This window comes from Lutra lutra, chromosome 5 (assembly GCF_902655055.1).
Source record: "Lutra lutra chromosome 5, mLutLut1.2, whole genome shotgun sequence".
NCBI classification, from domain to species: domain Eukaryota; kingdom Metazoa; phylum Chordata; class Mammalia; order Carnivora; family Mustelidae; genus Lutra; species Lutra lutra.
The window spans coordinates 60095962-60104654 of NC_062282.1; the positions used below are offsets into that span (position 1 = coordinate 60095962).

Genomic DNA, 8693 nt, shown 5'->3' on the forward strand with positions numbered 1-8693 from the left:
AAAGCTCTTAACTGCCAGGAAAAGACTAAAGAGCCCACCTTATCCTACCTCTTTCTACAATCAACTAGCCCAGTGATTCCACCAGAGCTACACATTAGAATCACTTGGGGAACGGCTAAACATTTCCAATTCTATTTTTTTTCTAAGATTTTCTTTATTTATTCATGAGAGGCAAAGAGAGAGAGAAAGAGAAAGAGAAAGAGAGAGACAGGCAGAGGGAGAAGTAGGCTTCCTGCTGAGCAGAGAGCCCAATCCAGGGACTCGATCCCAGGACCCTGGGATCATGACTCGAGCTGAAGGCAGACCCCCAATCAACTGAGCCATCCAGGTACCCCAACATTTCTGATTTTTACACACTGCCCTGTGACCAAATAAATCAGATTTTAAAATTTTTTTTAAAGATGCCTGTGATTCTAATGAGCAGTCAGGGTGAGAACCAGTTAACTAAAGAGGCAATGAAGAAAAGCTGGGGGGCGCCTGGGTGGCTCAGTGGGTTAAGCCTCTGCCTTTGGCTCAGGTCATGATCTCAGCGTCCTGGGATCAAGCCCTGCATCGGGCTCTCTGCACAGCAGGGAGCCTGCTCCCCCCCCCCCACACCTCCGCCTGTCTCTCTGCCTACTCCTGATATCTGTTGAATAAACAAAGAAAAATCTTAAAAAAAAAAAAAAGAAAAGAAAAGAAAAAAGAAAAGCTGGAGTGCAGAAGAGAGTACATGACTGTGTTAACCCAGGTTCCCAACTTCACTGGACATTGCATTCTCCCTGGTATCTTTAAAAATTACTGATGCCTGGCACTCAACCCCAGACATTCCAATTTAATTAGTGTTGGGTACAGCCTTAGCATCAGAGGTTGTAAAACCTCCTCATTAATGTTCTATATAAGGTATTTCTAATGTAGAACAACGTTTGGAAACCACTCTTTGAAATGTACATATGTATATCTATTTCTTAGGATGAGAGTAACACTACTTATTTTTGTGGGAGTAGAAATGAAATCAGATCTCCCAACTGTATTTAAAAATAGACTAGATGTTACTTTTTAAACCCATTTTCCATTTGGCTGGGAGATTTAAATCGTATGAATGGGATGCTGTTTTTAAGAACTTAACTCTGCCTCTGTTTATAGGATAACTATTAATCCCTTTGCCAGGTGTTTTATAGGTAGAAGGGTAACAGTCACCCAAGACCCTTTCATAACTCCTGCCTTCAGTCATATATAATAATAATGATTACACACCTTTGTAATTCAGAAGACATACTTTCTTTGTGCATAGAGATTTAGGCCTTGTTACATTCAAATGTAGTCAAAAGGACACTGTATTCCTTCTGATTTTTCTTACAAATGCTAAACAAACACTGATCCCTGGAATTGTTACTCCTCCAACATTTAAAAGGTCACTCACCCCCAAGAGATTATTCAGTACTGATCTGAATCCGACAGAAAGTGTAAGAGCATTACTTTTTGGTGCCAAAAGCCAATAGATCAGAATTTACAAAGAAACATGCTTTGTGGGAGGATGCTGGCTTTACCCCAGCTGGTTGGGTAATTTGAAATCCAAAGGAAGACATGAGTGTCAGAGAGGACACCTGACAAGTTCCAGAACTTTAGTTTAGAGAAGTATTTCACAAGACTGACCAATTTATCAAAAGTAGACAAATACTGCCAGAATGTGTTGTATCACGGGGAAGTTGACAGAGTTCATTTGTGATGAATCCAGGATCCAGGCATCCTGCCTGATAACGCAGAGGCAAATAAAATGGTAAGGCAATGACTGAAAAAAGGATCACGTCCTGTATCAAGGCTGCCTAAAGGTTTATCACCATGATAGGAAACAGGGAACGTTTCCTATCCATCTAAGGTATAGAAAGCCCACAAAATACTTATGCCCCATATTTTGAGAAAACGTTGGAAACAAAAAATTATCTGTTTAAACATGAAAAACTAACACTTCTTATTATTATTCTTTTGGGCCACCTTACTTACTTAGCCGGCCATGTCACAACCAAAGGACTTTAAGATAATTACTAAAATTATACACCCTTTTTAATATTTTCTCTTTTTGGAAAACTATTAGGACCACAAGCTTTGTTTTCCAGGAAATAGATAAATCCACCCACGGCATGATAAAATATTAGGAAAACATGAGTCTTCAAACTTTAACTTCATCAAGGGTCTATCTTCCTTTAAAAGAATTTAATACAACTCTGTATTTACACAAAAGTGAACATCTACTTAAGCCAAGAATTCTTTGCTTTATAGGCCTCTCCAGTAGAGTATTTCCTATACCAGGTTCCTTAGTATAATCTAAAATGTTTGAATTAAATACATTATATCAATATATAAATTCTCAATGAAGAAATATTGGTTCAAATGAGGGACACATATCATAAGTGAATGAAGTGATTAAAACTTCAGATTATTTGGTATACCATCTTTAGGACACTTTTGTTTCACATAAACAATGAATATATTTTCTGCACTTTTCATTCAGAATTAAGAATAGTAATTCTTTTACAAGTTACCTTACTTGGTTCTCTCAAAAAGAGTTTACAGATTTCTCATTTAAATTAATGATTTAATTTATCATTCATTAATCAAACTCAACTTTAACACCTACCTGTCCCACACAATATGACACTTGCTGAGAGAAACCACAGTGAGTAAAGCACATATAAGACTTTCTAGACTCAAATAGTTTATAGTTTAGTAAGGGGGGCATAGATTACACAAATTATTGCGAACTATTTTAAGTGTTCCAAAGGATAAGCACAGGGTGCTACAAACTATACATAAAAGACACACCCTAGGATAAGGATTCAGAAAAGGGGAACCCTTTTCTATCCCAGACAGTGTAACATTTGAGCTGAGACAATGCTTTATTAACAGGTGACATTACTGATATGATGCTAAGTGTTTAAACTACACAATGACCTATCAAATTGGGTACTTTATCTCACTTTGTACTTGAGGAAACCAAGTTTTAGAGAGGATAAGTAGTTTGTTAAAGGTAACACAGCTAGGGAGTAACAGAGCCTACAAATGAACCCAGATGTTGACTCCAGAAGATGTATTGCATTCTTAACCGTTAGTTATAAGGCCTCTCCAGCCATGGAGTGTCTGCTCTAGGCTACAATAATGAAATACTTAACAGAGAATTCATTTCTCACAGTTCTGAAGCTGAGAAGTCAAAGTCAAGGTGCTGGTCCACTCAGTTCTTGGGGAGGGCTCTCTTCCTGATCTATAGATGTCACCTTCTCAGATGGCCTTTCTTCTGTGCTGCATGGGGAGACAGAGAGAGAGTCAGAGAGAGACAAAGCTTTTTCTCTTCCTCTTCTTATAAGGCCACCAATCTTATCAGATTAGGGCCCCACTCTTATGACCATATTTAACCATAATTACCTTCTAAAGCCCTATCTCCAAATACAGTCACATTGGGGGTTAGGGATTTAACATGAATTTTAAAGCAATTCAGTCTGTAGAAAGGAATAAACTTTCTAGGTAGGAGAAGTTACTCCTCCAGATGAAGAATAACTATGACCTCAAGTGACCAAAAGTGTAGGTTATAACAAATATATGCACTTGCTTAATATTCTAGCTGAAACTAGAAAGGTAACCATCTCTCCCAACAGAATCTAATTTCTGTAACAGAAAGACACTCTTCCAGATAAAATATTTGTAAAGACTGTCACCTAGTGGCAATAGGCAAGAGGTAGTTCATGAGCTAGTATTATGGAACAGGTGTATCCAGAGGCTTACTTGGGGGTGCTGACTCATCAATTTCTCCTTTTACTGTGTACACTCCCAAGTTGTTTTTTCTAGGAATAAAATATATTAACCTAAATATTAAAGCATCTAGACAGTTACCACTTCTTTCCACTGAATTCACACACACACACACACACGAGAGAGAGAGAGAGAGAAAAGTAGTGTGACAGTTTCAAGTTCTCAGAGAAAGAACAAAACCTTAAGTTGTATCCTATCTCACTTTGAGTCTGACCAAATAAATCTGGGTCAACAGAATAGTGAGTAATATAAATCATAAACTAGTGAAAATGTTTTATTCAGCAGTGTAGATTTGGGTCACTGTACTGGAATAAGAGCCCCAATTAGTTGAGATACTGACAAAAAATGAAGGAAATACGTAAAGGGCACTGGAAGATAGGTCGTCAGAAACTAACTACAGTCTTTTGAATAGTTGCAGAAATTAGGACTGGTATATTTTATATATACACACACACACACACACACACACTTACATATTTGTATTTATAAATATGTATATATCTTTAGCTAGACTGGGTACTATTTTTGGCAGGTAAAAACTGCAACTGATATAAACCTTCAGTTTATTCTAACTGTATTAGGTGCTACAATCACCTGAAGAAGTCAGCTTGACAGGGGCATAATGGTAATGTGAAGTGGTGCCAAGAAAGGGATTACATACAAGCTGTTTGGATCCTATTTTACTCTATTCTACACTAAGCCCCTTCATTTGGGAGAAGTTTTCCTTTTAGTTCAACCAGTGCATTTTTCTCAGAGGAACCATCACTAAATCCTATCTCTGGAAATTAGCAACTTCCAGTTTTGGTCTCATAGCATCCTAAATGCAGACTGGGAACTTGACAGGTTAATTAGTCCACTCAGGTCCAGACTTAAGTATTATTGTGTTTGTTGGTTAAAACCCTTCATGTTACAAGTAAAAGAAAACAAAAATTGAAGCCACTTGAGCAAAAACTATTGTTCAGGGATATTTCTTGCTTTAAGAGGAGTTTAATGGGGACGCCTGGGTGGCTCAGTTGGTTGGACGACTGCCTTCGGCTCAGGTCATGATCCTGGAGTCCCGGGATCGAGTCCTGCATCGGGCTCCCGGCTCCGCGGGGAGTCCGCTTCTCTCTCTGACCTTCTCCTCGCTCATGCTCTCTCTCACTGTCTCTCTCTCAAATAAATAATAAAAAAATAAAAATCTTAAAAAAAAAAAGAGGAGTTTAATGTACGGGTATAAACAATATGACCTGGACTCTTTTTCAACCTAATTATCAGCTGTTTTTGAGTCTATTCCAGGTTGACTTAAGTTTCACAGAACCAGGATGGCAGCTGGCAGCTTTGGGCTACAGAGTTTAAATACAGAGGGGGGTTAACAAACTCCATTTTTCCAGGAGTCTCGCTGAATATCTCATTTTGTTTCACTTGCTTGGATTCAGTTGCATGCCCATCTCTGAACAAATTACTATAACCAGAGTGTTGGGATACCTCATGACTGAAGGATAGGATCAACTGTAAAAAATCCACGTGGTTGGAAATGGACAGAAAAATGAATTACTAAAGAATAATTAGAATGGGGGTGCCTGGGTGACTCAGTGGGTTAAAGCCTCTGCCTTCGGCTTGGGTCATGATCCCAGGGGCCTGGGACTGAGCCCCAACATCAGGCTCTCTGCTCAGCAGGGAGCCTGTTTCCTCTCTCTCTTCTCTCTGCCTGCTCTCTGCCTACTTGTGATCTCTGTCAAATAAACAAATTAAAAAAAAAAGAATAATCAGAATGCTTTGGACAGGAAAAGGAGAATGGAATTGATTCTAAGAAGTTAACCAATAAATGTCCTCTCTATTGGGATGGTGCAACTTTGCTCCAAGTGAGGACTACATCCATTCAGGAGGAAAAGGAGTATAGCAATAGGGTTCACGAAGAGCTGAAGCTGGCTATAAATAGCAAGGCCAAAAAAGACTGCCACTGTCATTCTTACTATTAAACAGTCAAATCTGCTGGCCTGATGCAATCATTCAGATTGATATCTAATTAACACAATAACTTTGACGGTTAAATTTCCTGATCACTTCTCAGATGGTTCTTCTGATTTTTTTCTTGTTCTTGTTGTATCCTTACTCTTCTCCTGTTCTATGGATTAAGACAATCATCAAGTCCTACACACAGCCCTCTCTTCTCCCTAAGACTGTTTCTTGATGTTAGCCATTCTCCAGGTCTCAATTATCACAGCCTTGAGTACGACTTCTAAAACCTCATTTCTTATAAATTATGGAACTTTGTAGATCAACCCAGTTCCTTTTTGCAAACTGTATCACAGCATCCTGGGCTTGTTCTTGCTTGATACCCCCAAACTATCTTGGAACTTTACTTAATAATATGAAGGAACAAGAAAAGTCTAAACCATACTCTGAGTAAGGTTTATTGTTTGCTAAATGCCTCTCTCACTAAATCCTAAGTCCCTTGAGGACAAAGACTATTCCATTCTCCTATAATATAAAAAAAATTAATCAGTCAGTAAATTCATATCAAAATACACACATCTTTCAGTACAATGCAACACTCCTTCTACACCATTTCTGATAACCAATCCTCTCATTTTCATTGAAATAGTCATAGTGAAGGAAGATGGCCAGTTTACTATAGTAGTCTCTCCTAGTTTTGAACAGCTATAATATCAGGAATTGTACTGGGGAGGAGGGTTGTTCTTTCCCAGCATCTAAATCACCTTCCTATGCATGGTGATTCCACTACTCTATGGAAGGAAGCAAAATCCCATCTTACTTTATATGAATGGAAAGTAACAGATATATGTGTTTTTGTTTTCTTTTTCCTGACCCATGGCATTTAGTGCACGGTATGTTGACCTCATCTGGGTATGTGCATCTGTTTTGGAAACTATGAATCTTAAGCAAGTTATCCAAACAAGCAGGAATCATCTAGAATTCATTTCATTTGTAACATCTAGTATCTGGTGGTAGTAGTCGTAACACCTTACCCAGACTGTTCCTAAGGAATGACCATAATTATGATACGGGTTGCTTGTATGATTTTGCTAATGTTATCCCCTCCCTTTGAATTTACTCCTCCTTAACTCAGCCATTCTTCAAGGCCCTGCTCAAGTGCCTCCTGCACTGTAACAAATTAATGGAACAGCCACACAAAACTGATTTCTCCCTTTACACCCTTTAGTGTAGGGTATATGCCATTCACAGGGCTTTTATATACAGCCCTGTAGCTACTTATGTTTGTGAACCTCTTCCAGACTGTGGTAGAGATTACCGTATCTCTGAATTCCTTCCACTGTGCTTAACACATTATGGCCACTCAGTTAAGAGTTTAATATACTAAAAATTAGATTTAGAAGAAATCTTAGTGAAATGTAGGTCTACCTTCTCATGTAACAAAAAAGAAAAATGAAGTTTAGATACGTTTTAGGTTACCTAATCTCAGTCAGTCATGGTTGATCTAGGCTAGACTGGTGTCTTACTTTGAGGAATTCAGTTGAGGAATCTTTGTTAAATCGTAGAGAAAATGGAATTTCATTTACTCAAGAACATGAGGGTGATGACAAATAAGCAAGCATCTCACTCATTCAGACCCCAAGTTTATCTGCTAGGCAACATGAAGTTATCATTGTTGCCAGTGTTCAAATTGAGATCAATCCTCCATGTCTGGCCTCGCTCAATCAGAACTAGATCTGCAAAGGAAACTAAGAGAAAAGAGAGGGTATATAGCACACCAAGACCTAAACCCAGACTCAGTGAGAGTGATCAACTCTGTCATAATACAAGCGAAGTGAGGATTTTGCAAAACTGAACTCACTGGTGATGTTGAGAAGAGCCATTTTACTGGACTTGTGGGGACCAAAACCTGAAGTGGGAAAAAATGTTAGAATGAAAATTAAGAAAATGAAGATATCCAGTCTCATTCCCCCCCCCCCAAGGAATTTTGTTATCAAGGGAGAATTAATGGGGTGGAAGCTGACTGGAGTTAAGAAAGATTGGAATTATTTTTTGAGATGTCAGTCATTTTATTTGCTGATAGGTAAGATCCACCAGGAAAGGAAAAAACTGATGATGGAAGAGAGGAGCTATGATCAAGGGCTCAAGGAGGCAAGAAAGATGGTTTCAAAGCCCAGGACCCATATAAAAGCTACTAGGACTCAGAAGTGCTCAGTAAATGTTGGCTAGTGTCATCTGTGATTGCTTAAATGTTTGAATAGTGAACAGGCTTAAATAAACACACACACAAAAGCCTGGCCTCTAGCGGTAGACTGCATTAGTTCAAACTGGAGTTCTACCATTTGGCCATTGTATTTTTTTTCCCCCTCGGTCTGTTTTCCTCAGTAGAAAGAGAGGATAATTAATACCCACCTCATCAGGCTGTGGACTTAACTGAGATAATCCGTGTAAAATTTAGCACTGTAATGGCACATGGTGAAAGCTCAAATGTTAGTGCCATTATAACGATAACTGTCATCCTGTTCTGTAACGGGGACCGTGATACTGTCCTACGAGGAGTTTAGACACCGTCACACGGATTCAGATTCCGGGAACCGTGGAAGATACGAGAGAGCACAGCCCCCACGACGCGCGCCAGCCAATCTGCGGGTAGGACGCCGGAGGCTTGCACACCTCAGAACTCCCCACCGCCTCGCCTTGTAGTGACACTCTCTCCAGAAGGTACTGTCCCCAGAAAAACAACAACAACCAGAAACAAACGACACGGCAACTAAAACTAGACATTGGTAAGACACATACAAAACCGAGCCTGAGTAAAGACGACCAGTTACAGAGCTACACCTGTGGTAGACCTAAACCCCGAGCACGCCACATCCTTGTGCGCAGGCGCGGTAGAAGGGGCGGGGCGCAGGATCGGACGTTCCTCCCCGTTTTTCCTCTGCGCGCGGTTTGCGCGGAACACCTCGCGAGAA

The 8693-nt window shown here is 39.5% G+C and overlaps 1 long non-coding RNA gene across 1 annotated transcript; it reads right to left on the reverse strand.

Annotated features, from left to right (window-relative positions):
- Window positions 1-1634: 1634 nt before the first annotated feature.
- On the reverse strand, window positions 1635-8564 carry LOC125099714 (uncharacterized). The gene is made up of 4 exons (XR_007127332.1): window positions 8521-8564; window positions 7583-7630; window positions 3168-3276; window positions 1635-1733 (listed from the first exon to the last, which is right to left on the reverse strand). It is a non-coding gene; the product is annotated as an uncharacterized LOC125099714 (long non-coding RNA).
- Window positions 8565-8693: the final 129 nt, after the last annotated feature.